The sequence below is a fragment of the Pinus tabuliformis genome, chromosome 8 (genome assembly GCF_031772625.1).
Source record: "Pinus tabuliformis cultivar Carrire ecotype Pingquan chromosome 8, CPIR1, whole genome shotgun sequence".
In the NCBI taxonomy this organism is placed as follows: domain Eukaryota; kingdom Viridiplantae; phylum Streptophyta; class Pinopsida; order Pinales; family Pinaceae; genus Pinus; species Pinus tabuliformis.
In genome coordinates, this window is record NC_142294.1 from 73652079 (window position 1) to 73676016 (window position 23938).

A 23938-nucleotide genomic window follows, 5' to 3' on the forward strand; every position below is an offset into this window, starting at 1 on the left:
TGCGAAGAGTGATCTCACTAGCCATCCTTGTAACACTGTCATGATTGGAAAATTCCAAACCTTACCTGGAATCAGCTGCTACCCATTTTATCACTCGTTCCTCAAAAGACGAGTCTCCTTTAAGCTCTTTTCAACTGACTCATAAAATATGAAAAGATTGCCAAGCCATTGGCCTCTCTAGCTTGTTAAAGGGACCGGAAGTGCTATCTCTCCTCTAAATTTTAATCTTTTTGGACCTGAGAGATTATTACACAAAAAGATCGAGCGCTTGTTTTGTTCGGCTCGTTAAAAGTATCGAAAATTCATCCCTTCTGTATTGTTTTATACTTTTTCGGACTTAAGGGATTAGATGACGAAAAAGGAATTTTGGAGTTTCCTTTACGTTCCTTTTCAGACTCTCTAAAATTGAAAAGGACCGAGTTATCTTTGTCGTTAAACTCGTTAAAATTTTAATAGCGACAAACTTGTCTATAGACGAGAACGAGTTTCACGATCACTAGGCTCGTTAAAACATAGCGATGAGTTTGCCCGAAGGGCAAATTATAGAACAAGCATATGTTATCCTCCTCAAGCTTGACAAAAATAAAGAGGTACTGGTCAGCAATGACTGGGGAAAAATTGGGAAGAAAACTTGAAGAAACTTTGTTGGTAGCAAGTCGCTCTTGAACATGACACTTTCACTGAGCATCCAAGTCGGGTTGGGTTGTTCCATTCACCGGTCACATCACCATGGTCCCATCATACCATCCACATTTGGGGTTAATGCTACCAATCCATCACGTCAGTGTCGCCGATATGTTCAAGAGAAGTCATTCAAAGAATTCACCTGTGTCTCACCCACTACCATACATTTATACTCCATTCTTTCATGACCGCCACCCTGAACCTTATATCACCAGATCGTTTTCACCTCCATTAAAATCATTTGCTCCGTTCCATGTCATTGATGTGGGATTCATTAAGGCCCTCCTGTGACGGATCACTTCTTGTCAACATCAGCTCATTATCCAAGAAGTCGATCTAGGAACACCCCATTCAGTACTTTGAAGCTTGCATGCATCAATGGCAAGTTTCTCACTTCCGGCGACAGGTTTACATCAATGGCCTTCGACCGAAAGATTTTGCATGGTGTTCGACGCCAAGTCCTTTATTCACACCACGTGAATTGTACTGCAGTACCTTGAGGGTCATTATCATTATCAGTGATTCCTCTCGCACCTGTTAACAGCTTACATCATTGGTTGGTAATCAAGCGATGTCTTTCCATGTTCGACTCCAGAACATCTTTCACATGGATCGACTTGTACTTCGAGTGAAGATCGAACGAGATTGAAGACCTCGGATCTAGTTTCATCCATCCGGGCTACGATATATATTCAAGGAAATAAAGACATCAAATGTACATCATTGCTGCACAGACAATCATCCAATCAAAGGGATGATGGCTCTACCAGAATCATCAGTCTACACTCAGACGATTGTCTGTCCTATGTACATGAAAATGAATTTATAAAGCTGAGCTTGGGAATGCCCGCCTCAGCTAGATCATGAAAATATTATGAAGATAATGTATTGTATTGTATCTTATTACAGGTCTCCTCCCAGCTTGAAAGAACTTCAGATCCTCATAATAAAGCATTTCACCCGACATCAAAAGATTAACGACCTCATGCTTTAGGGGGCAACTATTATATACATTTTTCGGCCCTACAAACCCAAGCATGAAATTTCCATAAACCAAGGGCTCATAAGTCCCTAAAAGTGTTGTTCTAACGCCTAAAGGAACAAGGTCAACAGATTACAGCTTCTCCCAGAAGTTCTCCATGAAAAACTGCTCAGAATTGGTCAAAACAGGATCATTTCAGCTGCTCCACTGGCCAAGTGCGTTGCATCTCACATAAGTACACTGTGTGGGTGCGTTGCATTTCAGAAAGCCCTTCTGTGGGGTGCGATGGGTGAGAAATGACAAATGGCAGTGTCATTCCACGAGGTGGAGAGGCAATGGAAGCTTCCAGAAACTTCTCCTGTGACACTTGCCTCTCTGAATTCGACCAAGGATGAGTAAGAGATCATCAATCTCCAAGTGGAAGCAAGAACTATCAGAGGGAAGACACTAATCAAATCATAAGCTGACTCATCTCCATTACAGATATCTATATATGGATCCCTCATCCCAGAGATCCAGGGGATGGAATTTTGCATATTGTAAGGAATTGTTGTTGGTTTCTTGAGACAAACATCAGATTGTTGGGTGATCTAAGCTTTGTATGAGGTGAAGAGGGGCTTCCTTGCTGAGAGGTTGATTCTGGGTCAGAACAACTGGTTGTAACTCTTCTTGCCTCTTTCTTGTTTACCAATAAAAGCTATTCAAGTTTTACTCCATACTCTTGTGTCATTGATATTTGTTGCATTTGTATGGTCAATTTACATCTGATCCTAGATTGTTTATGATTATAGATCCATGTCTTTGTATAGTGCTATGCTACTATGATCTTACAGGTACTTTGTGAAGTTGGGCATGTAAGGGAACAAGTAGTGAAAGACTACCAAGGAAGAGAGGAATCAAATCAGGAGATTAGCGCAAGACAGAGGTTGGTCTTTCTGTTCCTCTCTATCTATAATTCATAAAGGAAAAACGAAAGTAGCTTTACTCTATTTGTTTCTAAGGTAGCTGTCACACCTTAGTGGGATAGAGCAGTTCTATATAGACACTTTTCCCTATAACAGACAGTATGCCCAATTATCTCACGATGTTCACCCAATGCCGGGATGAGCTGGGAAGTGTGGGGGTGACTGTCGATGATGAGGACTTGGTGAGCTTGGCTCTCCTTGGTCTTTCCAAGAGTTGGTATTCCTATCAGGACTCTGTCAATGGTTGGGAGAAATTTCCAGGATGGGAGAGACTTTGGTCGGATCTTGTGCAAGAGGAGATCAGGCAGAATACCAGGGATGGATCTTCATCAAAGGCATCTAATGAAGAAAATTGCGCTTTGGCTGCCAAAGAAAAGAAGGGGAAGGAGAAGGGTTCTCTTTCCGAATCCAGTTCTTCCAATGATGGGAAGAAGGTTGACAAATCAAAAGTGTGATGCTTTCGTTGTCATGAGGTGGGCCATTATGCTGCAAATTGTCCACGGAGGAAATCCAAGAAGGGATCCGGGGAAGGATCTGAAGGTGAGGCACTTACTTCAAAGTTTGAGTTGGATTTCAAACTCTTCCCATGCATGGTTTCATCCATGGTGGGAAGTGGTTGGTTTCTTGACAGTGGAGCTTCTTTCCACATGACCGGTGACAAGAGTTTGTTCAGTACTTTGGAGGAGAAAGATCTCCAGATACTCATAGCAATGGGTAATGATGAGAAGTATAGTGTCTCAGGTGTAGGCACGGCTATTTTTCAGAGGGAGCATGGAGCTCGCCTTACCTTGACCGATGTCAAGTATGTAGCAAGACTGAAGAGAAACTTGGTGTCGATCGCGATGCTGGAAGACAAAGGCTATGATGTAGTCTTCAGTAAGGGAAAGGTTTTCCTTAGACACATCATCACTAGACAGGTGAAGCAGATTGGTTCACGGGTCAAGAACTTGTATGCTCTTGAGGTTCAAGATGCAGGCAAAGCCTTGAGCAGCGAGGCAATTGATGGAGACTTGGTGGTTGAGAGGGAGCATATATTACCTCTCAACATGCAGAGCTAGAAGAAGTCTCAGACGATTGTGGAGGAGCCACGATTGGTGCAGCAGCTTCAGGAGGTTGTGGAGCAGCCACAATAAGGGAAGCTGAGAGGAGATCGAGTAGAGACATCTACTCATGCAGAGACCTCCAGTAGGGGGAAACTTCGATCCAGGTGGGCTGAGGGATCACATGCAGCCATACCTCTAGGTAGGAGGTGGGGCGATATAGAGTGATCGTCCCAAGGAGGAGGGGCAGGATCCTTGAGGTACCCAACCTCTTGGATGAGACCTTGCTACGGGAGCCCCGATGTGGAGTAGCAGGAACTGATTGATTGGGTAGAGACATATGCAGATGGAGCAGCAGAGAGAGCGACAGTGTGGGGAATCCCAAGACAGCGCATCGCTAGTAGGCTGCAACAATGCGAGAGGCACAATTGTTTTTCACAGTGCTAGGTGGCACAGAGAAGTGTGCAATGGTGCGAGATGCATGGAGATGTTGCAGTAGCGCAGATGTCAGAGAGGGAGCACTTGTCAGCGGCAGGTAGAGCTTCAGCATCAGAGTATGTTCCTAGCCCAACAGAGTGGTCAGTTGGGAGTGTTTTTTTGTTCCAAGTGTTGTTGGAGCAAGTGGATCGGGCAAATGTGTTGCATGCAGAACATTCCAGAGTTGCAGGATAAGGGTTGTAGATAATCCATATCTTGTTGAGAGGGAGTGTTGAAAATGCAACAAGATGATGGAGCTTAGTGAAAAGGAGTCGCCTTCACTAAGTGGGCCCGCAGGCTATTTTTGGCGCGCAGTCTATTTTTAGACATATGGATCATGGTCTATGAGTTGCATGATGCTATTTGTGGATGATTGGTCATGTTGGTAAAAATAGATGGACTTCTATTTTTAGACATATGGACGGAGTCTATTTTTAGACTACCAGGCTAAAAATAGAACAGTCGAATATTATTAGCTCTTAATAATATTTGGACTATAAACATTATCTTATCCTCTTGGAGCACTTCAGTTCGAGCTACGAATGTGGCACATGCAACTGCCGGAAGGAAATATGCTTTTCTTATTGGTCAGTTGAGCTATTGCATGATGGAATTCAGTTAGAACTCAAGTGATTGAGTTTGGTGTAGTTGATTGAGGAGTTGATGGAGTTGTGTTCAGTTTGACTTAGTTGAACTAGTTGTATTTAGTCTAACTGCCAAATACACTAGTGATGAGTGATGTGAATTAATTATTAATTAATTCACTAATTATTAACTCATAAATCAACTAAAGAATACATCAGTTAACTCAGCGCATGGACAGTTCAATGGAGACAGGTCTTAGAGGTGGAGACTGCTATCAGTTGTGACTATAGCTGTGCATGAGATTTGTGCAATCAATGATGGAGATTGCCAATGAGGATTGCGCAATACAAGCCAAGGAAAATGAACTTGGATCATTCCTATTCTCACATTGGATTCACAGTAGAGGCAGGCAGACATCGGAGGAGATTTGAACCTGTGACTTGATTCATATCTGAGCTAGTTTGTGTGTAGCAGGTGGAGATAGTACTGAGTACTTGTGAGGAGTATTGTGCTATGTATTGTTACATGTTCTCTATCATTATAATATACAGATAGTTGGGGGTTTTCAGCTGTATGCTTTCCCCAGTACATACTGTTTTGATATGTGTGATTGATGTTTCAATGTGCGCATGCGATTGTTTCTTAATTCTGCAAAATTGATGATCAACGTAGAGGAGGTTATGTATTATGCATGCATTCCGCAAATAGTTTATAATCGGGATAATCTCTGTGAATAAGTGTTATATTATTCAAAATTTCTACAATAACTGAAAGTGGATAAAGGATAGGACTTATATGAGGGAATCCCCCTCATTTATTACTCCTCAATTCGAATTCCCCTTCATTCAGCTCGGAGTACAAGCAGCTGAATCACGCACTAGAATGCAGTCGAGCAAGTGGAGGATGACTGATGATTATCTCAAGTTGTGGGAGCCAAGCCTCCCTGATTTTAAGGAAGCTATTGATAGCTTCATTTGTATAAGTAGATAGGCCTAGGGCCTCACTAGGGTCAGATGTTTGTTGGATTTTTGCGTATGTAAACTTTGCTCAACTTCGAGCTTATTATTTTGTGACAGTTTCATTTAATCCTACTATTGTTTTGGAAATAAAGATGGAATCCTTTTGGATCTAGAACTAAGTTACCTCAGAGGGATGAAGCACTTGGGTCCAAGAAGCCAAGCTCCTCTTTACTTGTAATTGTATGTTTTATTTCAGTTTGTAGATTAGGTTGTTGTTAGATGTATTTCTTTTATGGTTAAGAATAGGTTGCTTTTAATGATTCAGTGGTTTGCTTCCAATTGTGCTTTCTATAACAGGTTAAGCAGTGATAAAGAGAAGATTCAAAAGGCTAGAAATAGTGCCTTAGCCTCTCTTCCTCCCTTTGGGACCATGATTTGAGGCAAAGACCCTCTTGCTGCCCCAAAAACACAGATTTTCCTCATTCATAGGAATTCTAGTGTTTGCAGCTTTTCAGTAGGTTAATAGTCCAGCTTTTCTTTGCTTCAGATATTCTTCATCATGCTCACTTCTTTATTTGCAATATTCTTCTTTCATGCTTTCCTTTCTTGCAGCATTTCTTAGCATTTCCTTTCATAGATCATAGTTTAGACTAGTTTGATGCAAAACTCTGTTTTTCTAGATGCACTCATTTCATCGCTTGTTTGATCTTATTGGTTGAATGTCAATTCCTTTGCAGTAGATATCTTCTAGTAGTAGGCCAGCCTATCATCCATCACATCCTCCATCTGATCCATGCCCTACAGGTCGTCCAAACCTCACCTCAATTCTGCCTTAGTTTCCTGCATTTTCCATGGAACTTCTTCCTCTCTACTTGAGCAAACCCAATCATCTTCCTCTCTCCCAGTGATTCATGGTAGACCTTAGGCACCCTAACACCTCATTCCAACCTTCATCCACCTTTTCCACCCACTCTCACACCCCTAAAATAGTGAAAATTGCTCTCGACCTCCTCTTGTAGGCCTCCTATAGTTGCCCTATTTTCCTCTTGTAGATTTCTTGTGTCCTCCTGTAGATTTTTCTGTAGGCTTTCTTTTGAAGGCCAAGTGTGGGAAAAGCCTACAAAAGGCCACCTGAGACCTCCTATGACCCATCCACACCATCCTAAATCCTCTCAAATCCCAAAACCACCCTCCAACGCCACCTATTCGCTGCCACATTCACACACAATAAATTACATGTATGTCAAATTCACATAAAAATCCAAAAAGATGTTTTTTGCTTATTTACTTCAAGTAATAGCTTAGTTAGATGTTTTTTACTTCCTTGAGTAGGTAATGGCATTCCTTCCCTTTTTTTCATAGTGCTTTCTACAAAAGTAGGATTAGTTGGTTAATTAGGGTTTACTAGGTTTGCTTTACATTTCAGTCTTTCTCCTTTCTACAGTTAGAGTAGCATATGTAGAGTAATCTTTCTCTCCTTTCATCACATATAGAGCTTCTTCTAGAATCCATAGAAGTTGGCTTGAGCTCCTAGTGATCTTGCATTGGCTGACCAAGTGACAACTTGCAGTAAGAACTAGTACTTGTGCATACAGCATTGATGTTTCCAAGTTTGTTACGAACTACCGGGTTGATAAGAGTAAAGTAGGCAGCCCAAGAGTTGCAGCATTATTGCTGCAATATTGATGCTCACCAGATTATCTGTCGGACTGTGCATAACCTTGTGCTCCTGCTCAGTCCTGAGGTTTGTGATCCCTGTGTAGAAAATCTGTGTAGGTTAACCCGATAATGCAATATAAATCAAAGCAGAATACTATAACATACTTCCACTATCAATTTGCGGAAGCTTAAAGATTGAGCTAAACAATATAACCAGAAGAAGAAGAATCAATGGCACAATACACATGAAAATACTTTTGGGAAATCCTCAGCTAAAAACCCCACACTATGGTGGAAATACATAGGAATTATACAAAGCCTTAGCTCTCACAGCTAGCCAACTCTCAGTACAATCCTCACAGATGCTCATATGAAATCTTGGCTTCTCTCCAGCCTTCCTCTTTGCCCTCCAAGCTCCTATTTCCTTGCACTGTTCCTTGTGGATGATTTTCCTCTTACCAAGTGGAAAACACTCTTCCAAAACTGTGCAATCCTCAAGGATAAATCCTTAACTGCATGCATGAGTTTTCTCCATGAGAAAACACATGCAACTGATAGTACATTGTCCTTGAACATTAATCTCAACTGGGTCTTTCTCGGAATAGACATGCATTAGTTTCTGATGAGGGAATCTTCAGTTAACTGGAGTAGCACTAGTTGAGTGCATTAATGCATCAACTGACTGTTAACTCACTATTAGTTCCTCAAACAGTTTCGAACTAATTTAACTAGACTTAACTCGGTAAACCGAGTTAACTAATTACAACTCAAATATAACTCAATCTTATCTCCTTAATTTAAGGGATAATTCTTGCATGACTTCAGAAAGACTTCTAACTTGAATTTCTCCAACTAATTAATTTAAAATAAATTAATTAATTATTTCCAAGTAGATGTTAAGACTAAATTCGATTTTAATTCACAATTTAATTCAAAAACAAATTAAATTGGAATATTCTTTTTGCCATATTTCAACACTCCCTCTCAAGAATAAAGGGATTATCTGCCACCCCGATCCTATCTCTATGGAACTCAAATTTACACTTTGACAATGCCTTTGTCAAAATGTCAGCATCTTGCTCCTCTGTCGAAATATACTGTAGCAACATGATCCTCCTCGCTACACAGTATTTGAGATGATGATACCAGATGTCAATGTGCTTGGACCTATCATGAAATACTAGATTCTCATAGAGTTTGATACAACTTTGATTATCACAATAGATCACAATTGGATCCATCCTTTGATCAAACAAACCAACTAGGATTTTCCACATCCAGATGGCCTCACATGCTGCCTGACTTGCAGCCATTTATTCTACCTCTGCCGAGCTGAGTGCAACCACCTCTGTTTCCTATTGTACCAAGAAACTTCTGCTGACCCAAGGTTGGAAATCCCTCCTGATGTTCTCTTCTGATCTGATGGACTCCCTACCCAATCTACATCAGTGAAGCCCTGTAGCTTCACTCCCTCTGTCCATCTATACCATAATCCATACTGAGATGTGCCTCTGAGGTATCTCAATACATGCTTTGCCACCTTCCAAAACATCTTGGTAGGCTGAACCATCGCTTGACTCAGCTAGTTCACCACATAGCACAAATCTGGTCATGTGTTCACTAAGTACATCAGTGAACCCACAAGCTGCCTGTACACAGTAGCCTCTACCACTTCTCTTGAAGTAGCAACCTAATTCCCCCAATTACCTGCTAGAGGAGTCTGCATGGGCTTGCATTTCTCCATGTGGAATCTCCTTAGTATCTCATTGGCATACTTTCCCTGTGACACAAACAACTCCCCATCCTTCTGCCACACTTCCATGCCAAGGAAGTAATGCATGCGACCCATGTCTTTCATCTCAAATTCTCTTGCAAGGTCCTCCTTGCAAGACATGATCAACTGATCATCACTATCAATATGAGATCATCAACATAAAGTATGATGATTAATAGCTTACCTTTCACCACGATGTGGTACAGGTTCGCATCTGCTTCACTCTTTGTGAAGCCCAACCCGGTGAAGTAGTTTTCTATCCTGGTGTACCAAGCACGAGGTGCTTGCTTTAGCCCGTATAATTCTCTATTAAGTCGGCACACATGCGACTCACGATCGAAGCTCTCAAAACCTTCCGACTGCTCTATGTACACCTCTTCCTCAATCTGTCCATTGAGGAATGCAGTCTTCACATCCATCTAATGGATCTTCCAACCCAGTTGTGCTGATAGTGCCAACATAGATCTGATAGATGAGTACCTTGTAACAGGAGCAAAATTCTCATCATAGTCAATCCCCTCGACTTGTGAAAAGCCATGGGCAACAAATATTGCCTTATGCTTCTCCACACTACCATCAACAACTTGCTTTACCTTGTAAAGCCAACGAGAACTCACAACTGACTTGTTCTTCGGTCTCAGAGCCACGTCCCAAACACTATTACGAACTATGGAGTCATACTCCTCCACCATAGCATCAACCCAAATCGGCTTTTGCACTGCTTCATCAAAGGAAGATGGCTCGGTCTCAACACATTCCCCAGCAAAGGCCATGTATCCAGTGTACCTCTCAGGTGACCTCCTCTGTCTGTGCTAAGAAGATGGTGCTCCCACATTCTCTCTCGCATCCTCCAACAATCTGTCAGCTTCTCTTGTGCGCTTCTGTCCATCTCTGGAAGACTCTACTTGAGTGGATGTCTCCACTCCTGGAACCTCTACATGCAACTGCTCTGCATCAGTCTAAGGCTCCTCCTCCTTAGGAACCAACAGTTCCTTCATATCCTGTAGTTGGAGCTCCCTCTCAAGGGAAACTCGCATGGCCTTCTACTCATCAAACTTGAGATCTCTGCAAACCACTGTCCTCCAACTGGTAGAAAAGTACACCTAATAGTTGTGAGGTGTATCAGTGTACCCCACAAATATCCCCAACTCTGTTGTCTGCTCAAGCTTCTTCCATGCATCCTTTATCACATGGCAATATACCAATGAGCCAAAGATCCTGAAGTGACCCATATCTGGTCTCTTATCAGAGAGAGCTTCCTTTGGTGTCTTCATCCCAAGTATGCGATGCAGGCTTCTATTATGCAAATAGACCGCTGTGCTACATGCCTCAGCCCACAAGTGAAGTGGTAGGCCTTGGTCATGTAGCATTGCCCATGCTACCCCTAAAATAGTTCTGTTCTTCCTCTCGGCCACCCCATTCTATTGTGGGTTATGAGGTGTCGTCAACTCTCGTTTAATTCCTTCCACTGCACAGAAGTCCTTAAACTCTTGAGAGACATATTCTCGACCGTTGTCGTTTCTCAATGCCTTGATCTTCTTCCCTGACTCTTTCTCGACCAAAGATTTGAACTCACAAACTTTGTGAAAGTTTGGTCCTTCTTCTGCATGAAATAATTCCATCATTTACGAGAATAGTCATCAATGAAAATCACATAATACCTTTGCTTCATTGTGGATTCCATCGAGAATGGTCCACACAAATCAGTATGAATTCACTCTAAGATAGGCTCTGCTCGACTATCTCGATCATGAAAGGAAGACTTGGTGTACTTTCCCAAGGTACAACCTTTGCATGTGTCAACTTGCTCAAGTTTAACTTTGGGAAGTCCTGTAGATATCTGTTGCATTATCTTCAAAGCCCCATGATGAAAATGGCCCAACCACCTGTGCCACAACTCACCAATGTCTTGGCTTTGCACCAATTCTGCTTTCGTGCTTAATGTTGCACAATCATCTACATCTAGTTTATAGAGATTCTTCACCCAAATCCTTATCCTCTTGGTCTGACCTGTGTTTATGTGTCCTAGGAACGCCTTTCCTTTACTGAAGACAACATCGTAGCCTTTGTCCTCCAACATCGCGACCGATACCAAGTTCTTCTTCAATCCAGGCACATACATCACATCTATCAAGGTGAGAGGAGCTACATGCTCCCTCTGAAAAGCAACTGTGCCCACTCACGAAACATTATACCTTTCGTTGTCACCCACATCTTGAGGTCTTTCTCCTCCAAGGCACTGAATAAATTTTTATCACCGATCATGTGGAATGAGGCTCCACTGTCAAGATATCAGACACAACCCATCATCGATGACACCATGCATGCGATGAATGTAAAGTCCATTTTGAACTGAGAGGCTAATTCCTCACCTTCCGATCCTTCCGAGGTTCCATTCTTGGACTTCTCCGATGGGAAATTAGCCGCACAATGTCCCATCTTGTGACAATTAAAGCATCTTACTTTAGACATGTCACCCTTCTTCCCTCCATGAGAAGAATTCGATTTGAAATGGGAAGCCTTCCCCTTCCCTTTCCTTGCCTTACTTGCTAAGGCCAGATTTTCTTCATCATCATTCTTAGATGAAGAACCATCTCGTGTGCTCCTCCTGATCTCCTCCTGCATAAGATCCGACCACAGTCGTTCCCAATCTGGTAGTTTCTCCCTTCCATTCACAGAGTCCTGGTAGCTATTCCAACTCTTTGGAAGGCCAAGGAGAGTGAGGCTCACCATATCATCATTGGCAGTAGTTATTCCCACACTGCCAAGCTCATCTTTGCAGGTGGTGAGCTTGTTTAGATATGTGGAAATAGTATCGCCCTTCTCCATCTTGATTCTTCGAAGCTTATCCCCAATTTCCTCTGGTCGCTACTGTTCTAGTAGAGGTCCTTCAATGTCTTCCACATTGAAAATGGAGTATCCTTCCCATTGAGACTCAAGGCAATATGGTCTCAAACTCCCTCAAGGATGATCCATCTCACCTTCGCCACGCACTTCTTCCACTCAGCCAACTCTTGTGCATTAGTTGAAGTTGGCTTTGGGATTTCTTGATCAATGAATTCCTTCAAGCCATTGTCTTCTAATACAGCCTCCATTCTATCTTTCCATGCTATGTAATTCGAGCTACCTTCCAAGGCATACTCAAGCCTCAATCCATAGAACGCCATTGGCCAACCTTGACGTATGATATGAATTCGATTTGCACCTGCAACCCCGAACTTCAAACTTCGAATTATCTTCTCAGTATATTGTTCAAAGCTCTGCTACCATGTAGAAAATCTGTGTAGGTTAACCCAATAATGCAATGTAAATCAAAGCAGAATACTATAACCTACTTCTACTATCAATTTGCGGAAGCCTAAAGATTGAGCTAAATAATACAACCAAAAGAAGAAGAATCAATGGAAAATAATTTGGGGAAAGCCTAAGCTAAAAACCCCACACTATTGTATTACCATACATGGTGGAAATACATAGGAATTATACAAAGCCTTAGCTCCCACAGCTAGCCAGCTTTCAGTACAATCCTCACAGATGCTCACAAGCAATCTTGGCTTCTCTCCAGCCTTCCTCTCTACCCTCTAAGATCCTATTTCCTTGCATTATTCCTTGTGGATGATTTTCCTCTTACCAAGTGGAAAATACAACTCTTCCAAAACTGCGCAATCCTCAAGGATAAATCCTTGACTGCATGCATGAGTTTTCTCCATGAGAAAAAACATGCAAATGATAGTACATTGTCCTTGAACATTAATCTCAACTGGGTCTTTCTCATAATAGACATGCATGAGTTTCTGATGAGGGAATCTTCAGTTAACTGGAGTAGCACTAGTTGAGTGCATTAATGCATCAACTGACTGTTAACTCACTATTAGTTCCTCAAGTAATTTCGAACTAATTTAACTAGAATTAACTCAGTAAACCGAGTTAACTAATTACAACTCAAATATAACTCAATCTTATCTCCTTAATTTAAGGGATAACTCTTGCATGACTTCAGAAAGACTTCTAACTTGAATTTCTCCAACTAATTAATTTAAAATTAATTAATTAATTATTTCCAAGTAGCTATTAAGACTAAATTCAATTTTAATTCACAAATTAATTCAAAGACAAATTAAATTGGAATATTCTTGTTGCCATATTTCAACACCTTGAGCCTTCTTTCTTTTATTTTCCGAGTTTTCTTCTTGAGGAAGGGTCCCAATTTGTGGCCTTTATTTTGCTCTTTTTCTATCTTTCTTCCTTTTAAGATTCCCCTTCTTCATTTTATGTAATATGTCTACTATGGGAAACTCTTCTTCTAATAATTCTAGGTGAGTCTGAGGTTCCTACTCTTTTATCCCTTCTATGGTTCTCTTCCTTCCTCTGGACGTTTTACTGCTACTAGCTTTTTCTGGGGATCTTTCTTCAAAATGGTTCCTAACCAGGAAACTCTCCCAGTTATCCCCTATACTCAAAAGATGGAACTCAACTAATATCTTTATTAGGCCATGATGATACATGGTGTTTTCTATACACTGAATTTTCTTTTGAACGTTTGTAGACATTTTCTTGAGACTATTTAAGAGGAAGTAAGGAAGGTTCATCTGGTGATCTTCAAGGAAATGCATCATCATTCTAACATGGTAAAAATACATATACCCGAACCTACCCTCACAGGTGACAAATTTTTGAAGTATAAGCAATAAATTTCTCCATTTTCTCTTAAGGGCTGAGCTGGGAATACCTTTCTTGAAGACAGTGGTGTCCATATTTGGATTTTTGAGGAAGACCTTCCAATCCTCTCCATCAATTCCCCTGTTCTTAAACCATTTTTTGCCGCTCCTTGGTAATTTTGTAGCCTCTGCTATCATGGATTCTGTTATGGTGATCTTGATGTCTCCTATTTTGGCTTCAGTTCCATCAAACGAGCACACAAATGTCTTGGTCACTTCCTTGTGGAAGCTGTTGAATTTTTCAATGAACTGCAACCACTGTTTCTTTTGTAGCAACTCTTTGGTCTGAGGGTATCCCTCCAGGAATTTCTTCCCTGCTGGCTTAGTTCGAACAATTATCCCCATTCTGGAGGATGCTTTGCCTCAAAGACTGGTTACCTTGACAGGAGAATTGTGTTGGTAGGGTTTTGCTAAATGGTGGAAGGATGGAGTGGCTATGAAATTTCAGAGGAGTGTAAGAACAGGTGGATTATGATAAGGGTTATAGGAATGAATCGAACCGTTAGGCACATTTAAAATGATGATTTGGTAATTACTTCGACGGATTTGGAATGAGGTCGTGACATGACTTTTTAAGTGGTGGCTTATGATATTTTGTTAGGCAGCCATCACCCTTAATTTATAATGATTTCGTTTTAATCTTTGGTAGTACTATGTCTTCTTAATCATATATGCACTATATAAATCCCTATTGCTAAATTAAAGTAGCACATACCTTTGATCCACTTTTCTAACCTTGCTTGTTGTTTTGAGATATCTTGCAGGTATTTTGCTTTGTCAGTTGTCCTTTCATTCAAATCACTAAGTGTCCTTGTAGGCTGAAAAATTATTAGGCTGGAGAAACATGTCGTAGCTACAGAAACTTGTCCAAGCTGTGGATGCGGAAAATTGTTGATTCTACAACTATGAAAGAAAAACTTTTTAATAAAGGGACTATTATATTTTATTTTATTTTGAAAGGAAAATTTGAATTCCCAACAAAAATTGGTTTTCACTCTAAATTTTCTGTATAAACCTGCCAACAGCATGTTGGTTTTCATGTTTATACCTTATTTTTTTTATGTATATATATATATATACATATAATTATTCTTTTTTTTAAAGAGTAAACTAAGTAAAAATTTCTAAGGTGGAAAAGAAGATGAATTCTTCTTGATCATTTTCAGTTCTGAATTATCTTGGAACATGTTAACAAACTCCTCTCTTGTCAATGGCTTTTGGTACAATCTGAGTCGATGTCCATTTACTAATAGAGGAATTTTCTCTTCATCAATAGTCCTGATTCTGACTGCACCATTGTCAAAAACACTTTCAATTTCATAAGGTCCAAGCCAGTGGGTTTGGAATTTCCCTTGAAAATTTTTTAACTTTGAATCAAAGAGTAATGCCCAATCTCCTGGATGAAATTTCCTTTCCTTAATGTACTTATCATGCCATCTAGATCTCTGTTGTTGAACTAGGCTAGTTCTCTAGAAGGCTTCTTGTCTGATTTCATCAAGTTCATTTAGTTGTGTCATCCTTTGCTTCTATGCTTCTGATAGATAAAGATCTAACTAGACTGTTGTCTTATAGGTCTGGATCTAGAATTCTATCGGAAGTAAGACTTGCTTCCCATAAACAAGTTCATAGGGAGTATGTCCTGTAGTATTTCTCCATGTAGTTCTGTAGGCCCATAAAGCTTCTGGAAGCTTTTCCACCCAATCCTTCATGTGTAGATGTACAGTCTTGGAAAGGACAGCTTCAATCACCTTATTGTGGACTCAACTTATCCATTGGCCTGTGGATGGTATGGAGTGGACTTCCAATGTTTGATTTTGTATTGATCCACAAGCTTCTGCACTAGTCTGGATGTGAATTGTGTTCCTTGATCTGTTACAATTTCTCTTGGAACACCAAAAAAAGTTAAAATATCCTCAAAATGAAATGAGACTACAACATTTTCAATAGCAAAAGGAAGTTCTTTAGCTTCTGCCCATTTAGTGACATAATCAGTACATACCAGAATATACTTATTTTGCTTCAAAGGTGGGTTGATTGGTTCAACAAAATCTAGTGCCCACTTCTCAAATGGTTTGATGAGTACCTGTGGCTACAGTGGCATTTCATTTGAAAGAGTAGGTTTGCCCATTCTTTGACAATTGTCGCATATTCTAACATATTCTTTGGTATCCTTGAAAATGGAAGGCCAATAATATCCTAAAAGTAAGATTTTGTAAGCAGTCCTTTTTTCTAGAATAATGTCCCCCACATGGCTCATTGTGGCAAGATTTAAGTATTTCTGGTATTTCATCCTCTCGAACACATCTTCTGATGATGAGGTCTGGTCTTGTCTTGTATAACTCTTCATTTATCCATGAATAAGATGTGTTATTGTGGACTATTCTTCTCTTTTCCCTAGGAGATAAATGAAATGGCATTTTTCCTGTAGCTAAATAGTTAGCAATATCTGCATACCAAGGTGATTTAGTAGATAATGCAAAAAGATATTCATCAGGAAATATATCCTCTACGGGTGGATTATCATTTTCATTTTGTATTATAGATAAAAAGTCGGAAATTGTATTTTGTTTTCCTGGCCTATCTAGAATGGTTATGTTGAATTCTTATAATAGTAAAAGCCATCTAGTTATTCTTCCATTAGTGACTGGTTTATTCATTAGATATCTAATGGCAGAATGGTCTGTGTGAACAAAAGTCTCATAGCCAGTTATGTAATGTCTAAATTTGTTAATGGCATGAACTACAACTAAAAACTCCTTTTCAGTTAGAGTGTAAATTAACTCTGTAGGAGTTAAATTTTTACTAGTATAATAGGTTGCATAAGGAGTCAGATATTTTTGTCCTAACATAGCCCCTAACGCTGAATTTGAATCATCTGTTGAGATATGGAAAGGAAATTTCCAGTTAGGTCCTTTTAAGAAAGGTGCTTCATAAATTTTCTTTTTTAAAGTTTCAAAGGCAGCTTGACATTCAGAATCCCAATTGAATTCACAGTCTTTGGTGAGTAGTATAAAGAGTGGGGATGCAATTTTTGTGAAGTTTTCTATAAATCTTCTATAGTATCCAGTAAAACTGAGAAAAATTCTGACATCCTTTTGACAACTTGGCACTGATAACTTAGAAATGACTTCAACTTTAGATGAGTCTAATTTGATTCCATCTCCTGAAATATGATGACCTAAAGCAATTCATTCATTAAACATCATGAAGCATTTTTCATGGCTTAATGAGATATTTGTTTAGTATTTTTTTCCAAATTTTCCAGTGCTTCTTTGAAAGAATCTCCATAAACTATGAAATCATCCATGTACACTTCCACACAATCATGAATAAGATCAGAGAAAATTCTGAGGACTGCTCTTTGGAATGTTGCTGGAGCATTGCATAATCCAAAGGGAAGTACTTAGTAAGCATAAGTTCCCCATGGGCAAGTGAATGTGGTTTTATCCTGATCTTCAGGGGCTACCTGAATCTGGTTATATCCACTGAACCCATCCAAGAAGGAAAAATACTTTTTCCCTGCTAGTGTGTCTAAAACTTGATCTATAAAAGGTAGTGGGAAGTGGTCCTTTAGTGTTGCTTTATTTAGTTCCCTGTAATCGATGCATACTCTCCATTTTCCATTTTTCTTAGGAACGATTACTAGGGGTGAAACCCACTGACTATCGGATATTGGATAGATGAAATTTACATTTAACAATTTCTGCAACTCCTCCTTAACAATTTCTTTTAAATTTGGGTTCATTCATCGTTCCGGTCTTGCATTTTGTTCAATGTAGATATGATGTATGCAAGTTTTAGGATCAATCCCTCTCATGTCAGTGTATTCCCATGCAAAAGTAGAAGAATGTTTCTGTAAAATTTCTATTAACTGATTCTTTTGCACTTCTCCCAAATCTTCATTGACATTCAAGATTTTTCCTAGAAAGATTTCTATCAAGGAATTCCCAAATTTTTCCATGGAAAGCAATGATACTTGTTTATATGAGAGATACTCATTGCGAGTACGATCATAATGTGAGGAAGACTCATTATTTTCTAGTAAATTTAGAATTTGGTCTTCCTCCTTTACTTGTTCAGTAGTAAAAATAGGTTGTATATCTTCTTCATCTTCTATCCATTCTTCAGTATTTGTATCTATTGTTGTTCTTGCAGGAGGATATAATGTAAATTTCTTCATAGAATTTCCATCTGAGATAAACATGTCACCTGATCTACAACCGATGAAAGCATCAACTATAGCTAACCAAGGTCTTCCTAGAATTAATGGATGTCCTCCTAAATTATTCTTGGGTGTTAAGACCATGAAATCAACAGGATATTCCCAAGAATCTAAGGATACACAAACATCTTCCAATACACCATCAAGTTTAATCACAGACCTATTTGCTAATTGCAATAAAGTTGGTGTGTATTGAAGGTTAGGAATCATAAGTGTGTCCATCACTTGTTTGCTCATTATGTTTACGGTTTCTCCTAGATCAATCATTGTGTTTGGTATTTCAGTTCCATTGATGTGAATTTTTACAATGGGGCTTCCTGGGTCTAAGTATTTTTGAATTGTCATCTTCCCCATCATAATATCTACAATTTTTCCAACTAACTGGATTATTTTTATATATTTTATTTTTCTTCCTGATCTTTGTGTACTTAGTTCCTTAATTGTTTTTGCAAAAATTGGTATTTCTTTTATGGGTTGTAGTAAAGGAATCTTAATACAAACATTCCTTAATTCATCCATCATGTTGTAATTAGGCAAAATAATTTGTTTTTCTACTCCTCCATCAATTTTCAACCATTCAGGGAAAGGTGGTCTAATTGATACCGAGGGTTGTTCTATGATGGGAGTATTTATTGGAACTTCTTCTGTTTGTTTGCTTTCCTTCTAAGGGAGAGAGGTCTCTCCTTCTTCTGTTTGGTTTTTGTGTTTTTCAAGATCAGATCTTGGTTCTTGAATGACAATAGGGGGTTTTCTTAGTAATACTCTTCCAGAACTTAATTTAACATTATTTAGGTCTAGTGGAGTTATTACATAAGTTTGAGGATTTTGCCCCTCCATGTTGTATACCGGTTGTTGTGGTATTTAGTTATTGAGATTCAGAAGTGGTTGAGCGAGTAATTGATTTGGTTTTTGTGGAAATGGTAGGGAGAGCTATGGATTTTGATTCTGAACTGGAATCTATGGTAATTGGTTAGCTTGGGGAATTTGATTAGATGGTGGTATAAATTGTGGTGGAAGGTAAGATGGCGAGTATTGTTATATTGAGCATAGGCTCCATGAGGATTTTGCCATCCTTGATTCCAAGGTTGCAATTGTGGCTAAGCCCAAGGCTGGGAGGCTGAATTCCAATTATTTTGTGAAGATTGGGTGAATTGTTGTGGTCTAAATCCTTGTGATTGATTTGGTTGGGGATTTTGCCATGGTCTTTTGGCTATAAAGTAGAGAGGGTCTATTGGTTCTGATATTCCTTCATCATTAAATACAGCCTTAAGACCTGGTAAGGATGGACATTCCTTCGTATCATGATTGTCTACACATATGACATAGGTTTCTATGGCTTTTGAGTCTAAGGGACACTCTCTTAGAGCATGTTTCTTCCGACATTTGGGATAGAAGATAGATAATGCAGCATTTTCAGAATTTTGCTTGTTTTGTATTTTAAGGGTGTCTATCTGCTCACTTAGGCTCCCTAAAATATCTGTTTTGAAGGTATCAAGCAAATTTCCTAATTCTACCCTGCTGACTATCCCAGTTGTGGATTTGTTAATTCTTGACAAGAGAGGGTCTCTAGGACTCCTTCCAACTCGTGCTTTACCCCTTGAGATATGTACACATAAATCACAAATATCTGCAAATGGTAGTTGGGAAATATCTCCTTTCCCAGTTAGGTTAAGGAGATTGATCCATTCATCTTTAATAGCTCTGAGTAAGAGGTATTTTAAGGTTTCTTCATCCAAATTATCCATTTTTTCTCTTTTAACATTATAAACAAACCTTTCTACCAAGTCTTCAAGATTTTCATCTTCTTTTTGTGTCATTTTGATGACTTCATCTTTAAAGTTACTAGGCATAAAATGATCTCTATATTTGCCTAAGAAAGCCTCTTTCATTTGTCCCCATGTTGTTATAGAATGCACTCCTAGACTCATGAACCATTTTAATGCTAAGTCTTTTAATGTGGCAGGGAACAATTTTAACTTTTGAGCATCATGCAGATAGTCATACGATCTGCATAATACTTCAAATTCGAAGAGAAATGTCTCTAGATCTTCGTTCCTTTTCTCGTGGAAGTTAGGAAGAATCGAGGGTGATATATTTTTCATTGTGAGGGTTGTATCTTCATCAAGAATAGGGAATCTAGAAGGATCTTGGTTTCCTCTGCCTCTACCCCCTCCTCTACCTCTACCTCTTCCTCTTCCTCTTCCTCCAATCCTATCTTCTTCGCCATGGACATTGTGTACTTCTCCTTCCCCTTCTTCAGCCATGATAGATTCTTCAGAACTAATATAGTGTTCTTCTAATCTTTTTGGTTCCTCTATCAATGGTTGCTCAGAATAAGTTTCTGATTCCTCTTCTTCACTAGGAACTTCTAATTTTTCTCCTAAAATTTGCTCACCAGTGGAGGATAGAAAGATTACTCCTGTAGTTGGGGATGTAGGATTTTCTTCAATTACAGCTTCAATAGAGGAAGTGGGTGAAGTTCTGGATTGGATTTCTGATCTTGAGATTTCAGGAAGCCTTTTTCGACCTCTAAAAGGAATTTTGGTTTGAGTAGGTGGTGTGGATTCTCGAAGTCTAGGTCAAGTGAGTGGATTTTTGGGAATTCAACTTCTTCCTCACCCTACAAATCTACCTCTATAGTCTCTATCCCTACGCATATCATGTTTTGAATTTTTCTTTTTAACTTCTATTTGTACTTCCCTAGCAACGACGCCAAAATGTTTGACCAATTTAATGTCTTTAAATTGTCAATCATAAATTGTCAACCAGGGTGCGTAGACTGATGAAGTACAGATACACTATATGTGCTAGAAGTTATTCCTTATGTCATTATGTTCCTGTTAGGGTCTAAACTTAATATTAACATGGAGATGGTGTCATTGATTATATTAATGTCTCGATCCCTAAAGTTATCAGCTAATTCCTTAATAAGTATTCTCTATTGAGTTAGTTTATGGATGGTATGAGAGTGCTTCTAACTTCTACTTGTGTTAAATTATTTTGGGATTTTTATCTTAAGTCTTTAGGTTGCAGCTCTAATTCACTAAGAGAAATCTATTCTATTAAACTAAAAAGTATTGTCTGAATTTGATTGTTAAGAAGAAGGCTCTCACACTTTTACTTACTCAATCTTATTCAAACAAGACATTCTAAGCAGCATCTATACTTATGGAGCAAACACCATTAACTATTCTAGATAAAAAGAAAAGGAATGAACCATGTTGTACTAGGTAGAAAGCAATTCAAATAGAAAATTAATCTAGGTATAAAGCAATTGAAAGTACTCATGCATACAATGATTCATTGGTGAACTCATCATACTGCATTTCTCACACAAAAACAGAGTATTCAAAGGAATGAAAAGAAATTGAATTGCATTTGGTTAATGATCTGTCACTGTCATAGGGGCCCTCCCTAGAGCATTCCATAATCTCCAATCAATGGAATGTATACACACAAAACCAGTTCTATTGCTTGTAAACGAAATCTAACAAATTGTCTCAAAATTACATCATCTGGCATGCACAAAATAATAGTGCGGCCATGGTTTTTATAGCAAGTCTTTAACATAACATTCATGAGTAATTTAAGCCTAGATATCTTTATTCTAACTAACTATATCGCTAAACCTTCAATTTTCTATTCTGAAAGAAGATCGATAAGGTTTTGATGAAACTTGGTTTTCGTTCTGGCAACGATCCTATGGTTGACTTTGGGGTTTGACCATGATATCCTGCACTCATCTTGATGAACCGATTCAAGGGGATAGGAAGGGATCCATGATGGGTCCATTTCCTATCCACCCGTATACTTCGTCGTTGACCTGGAGCTTTTGAACCTTGCAAACAATGGAGATAGCTAGAAAAACCTGGATTAGCTACAGAAACAGACCAATTCTGTAGGCAATTGCATTCTTTAACAAAACAATAGGGAATATAATCAAACATGAAGAAGAAGACATATAATTACTTATTTTTATCAAAACCTGGTGGATGTGGCATTATTTAGGTGGCAAATGTAGGAAAAGAGAGGAAACATAGGAAAAACTGGGTATCATGGTAAGACAAGTTTTGGACTCTATAGTCCATGTTACCATGAATAGCAACATCCTTCTTACCAAGATGATACAACACATTATGATGCAAATGGTAAAAAAATTACTCTACTTGATTCCCTTGACTCAAGCTTGAATGTACATCTTGAAAGTATGTATTTTGTTGATAATAACTTTCATGTAAACAAAATGATGCTTGATGGAAGTAGTTATACAAACAATAGGCATAAAAATCATATCAAAAAACTTGTCGCTTATACCTTTCTTATTCCTTTTGACCAAGTGGAATAGTACAAGAAAACCCATCCAATGAAAGTGTCTTTGTCGCTGCAATTTAATCACTGTGCCATTGAAAATTCTTGAATAAAATGAAATGGGCTTACCATGTTGCATAAGGATTGTGCCCTACATCAACGTGAAATGAAATGAACTTTTCAAGCCTAGAAGAGCTAGTATAAAGGTTGAACTGATCTTTTGTTTCAAAGCATCAAATGCCTCTTGCCGTTTGCCTCCTCACTAGAAAACCTTTTGCACAACTACCAAAGAATGCAAATGATCTACAATAGAAGAAAATTTTACAAAATTTTTCCTTGAACATTGGGTTTCTCCCAAAAAACCTCTTATCCAAATGACTATCTTGAGAATTTACTAATCCATAATGGCATCAATATTGGAGAGGTCTAACTTCAACTCACCTCCTCCAATATTATAGCCCAAGTCCATCAAAGAAGTTTTACCCAACATATACTTTGACATCTTCAGTAACGATTTTTCTTGACATACGACATCAAGTATTTATTTCTCACACGGGACATGTTCATAATGAAATTTTCTAAAAATGAAAATGCCAACCAAGTAGACTATCATGTCTAGAAATGGCTTCAATACATCTTTCTTCATATGCATGAAAATAGTAGGAGCATGGCAAAGACCAAAAGCATAACAAGGAATTCAAACAAACATTTCTTGGTTTTGAATGTCGTCTTCCATATGTCTCCTTCAACAACTCTACTTTGATGATAGCCACTCCTTGAATCCCGTTTAATGAAATGCTTTCCATTCTTCTTGGGCGCCAAAACAATAGGTGCACCACATGGTGAAGGAGATGGTCAGATGATTCTTTTTTTCAACAAGTTCCTTTGGATTTTCTTTGTTATTTGTACACTTTCCCTTCTTGACATCCAATGCATGTCAATGTTAGGAAGAAGACACTTTTGCTGCAAGGGTATTTCATGTTGGATTCTCCTTTTGGGAGGAAATCCCTTTGCTTTCTGAAACACCTCATCGTCATGGTTAACTACACCAACAAAATCATTTTTCAATTTTGAATTAAAACCATAAAATGCTTCATAATCAACATCAATATTAGGTTTGATCATAAGAAGCACTAAATTCTTGCTTGAATTCACTAGTCTTTTCATTTTCCCTGCATTAACTAATGAAAGAATTAGTTTCTTGCGATGAGCTCTCACAATATACTCCACACCATCTTTGAACAAGTGGTACTTGTTTTCATAATTATAGAAGATTGATTTTCTATCATAGAGGTAAGGACTACCCAAAACAATACCATATATGTCTAATGACACAACCTCAAGCTCCACTTCATCTATGAAATTTGCAGTAATGGTGAATTTCCATTTACACTTTCTAGTTACCTATGATTGTGCGTTGTCACACTTCCATCCAAGTGGATATGGTTTATGATGTGGAATAGTTTCCAAGTTTAAAATGTTGACAATGTTTTCAACGATAAGATTGGTTTGAGAGCCACTGTCAAAAAGTGTATCAATTTTACTATGTTTCGAGATCACCCTTA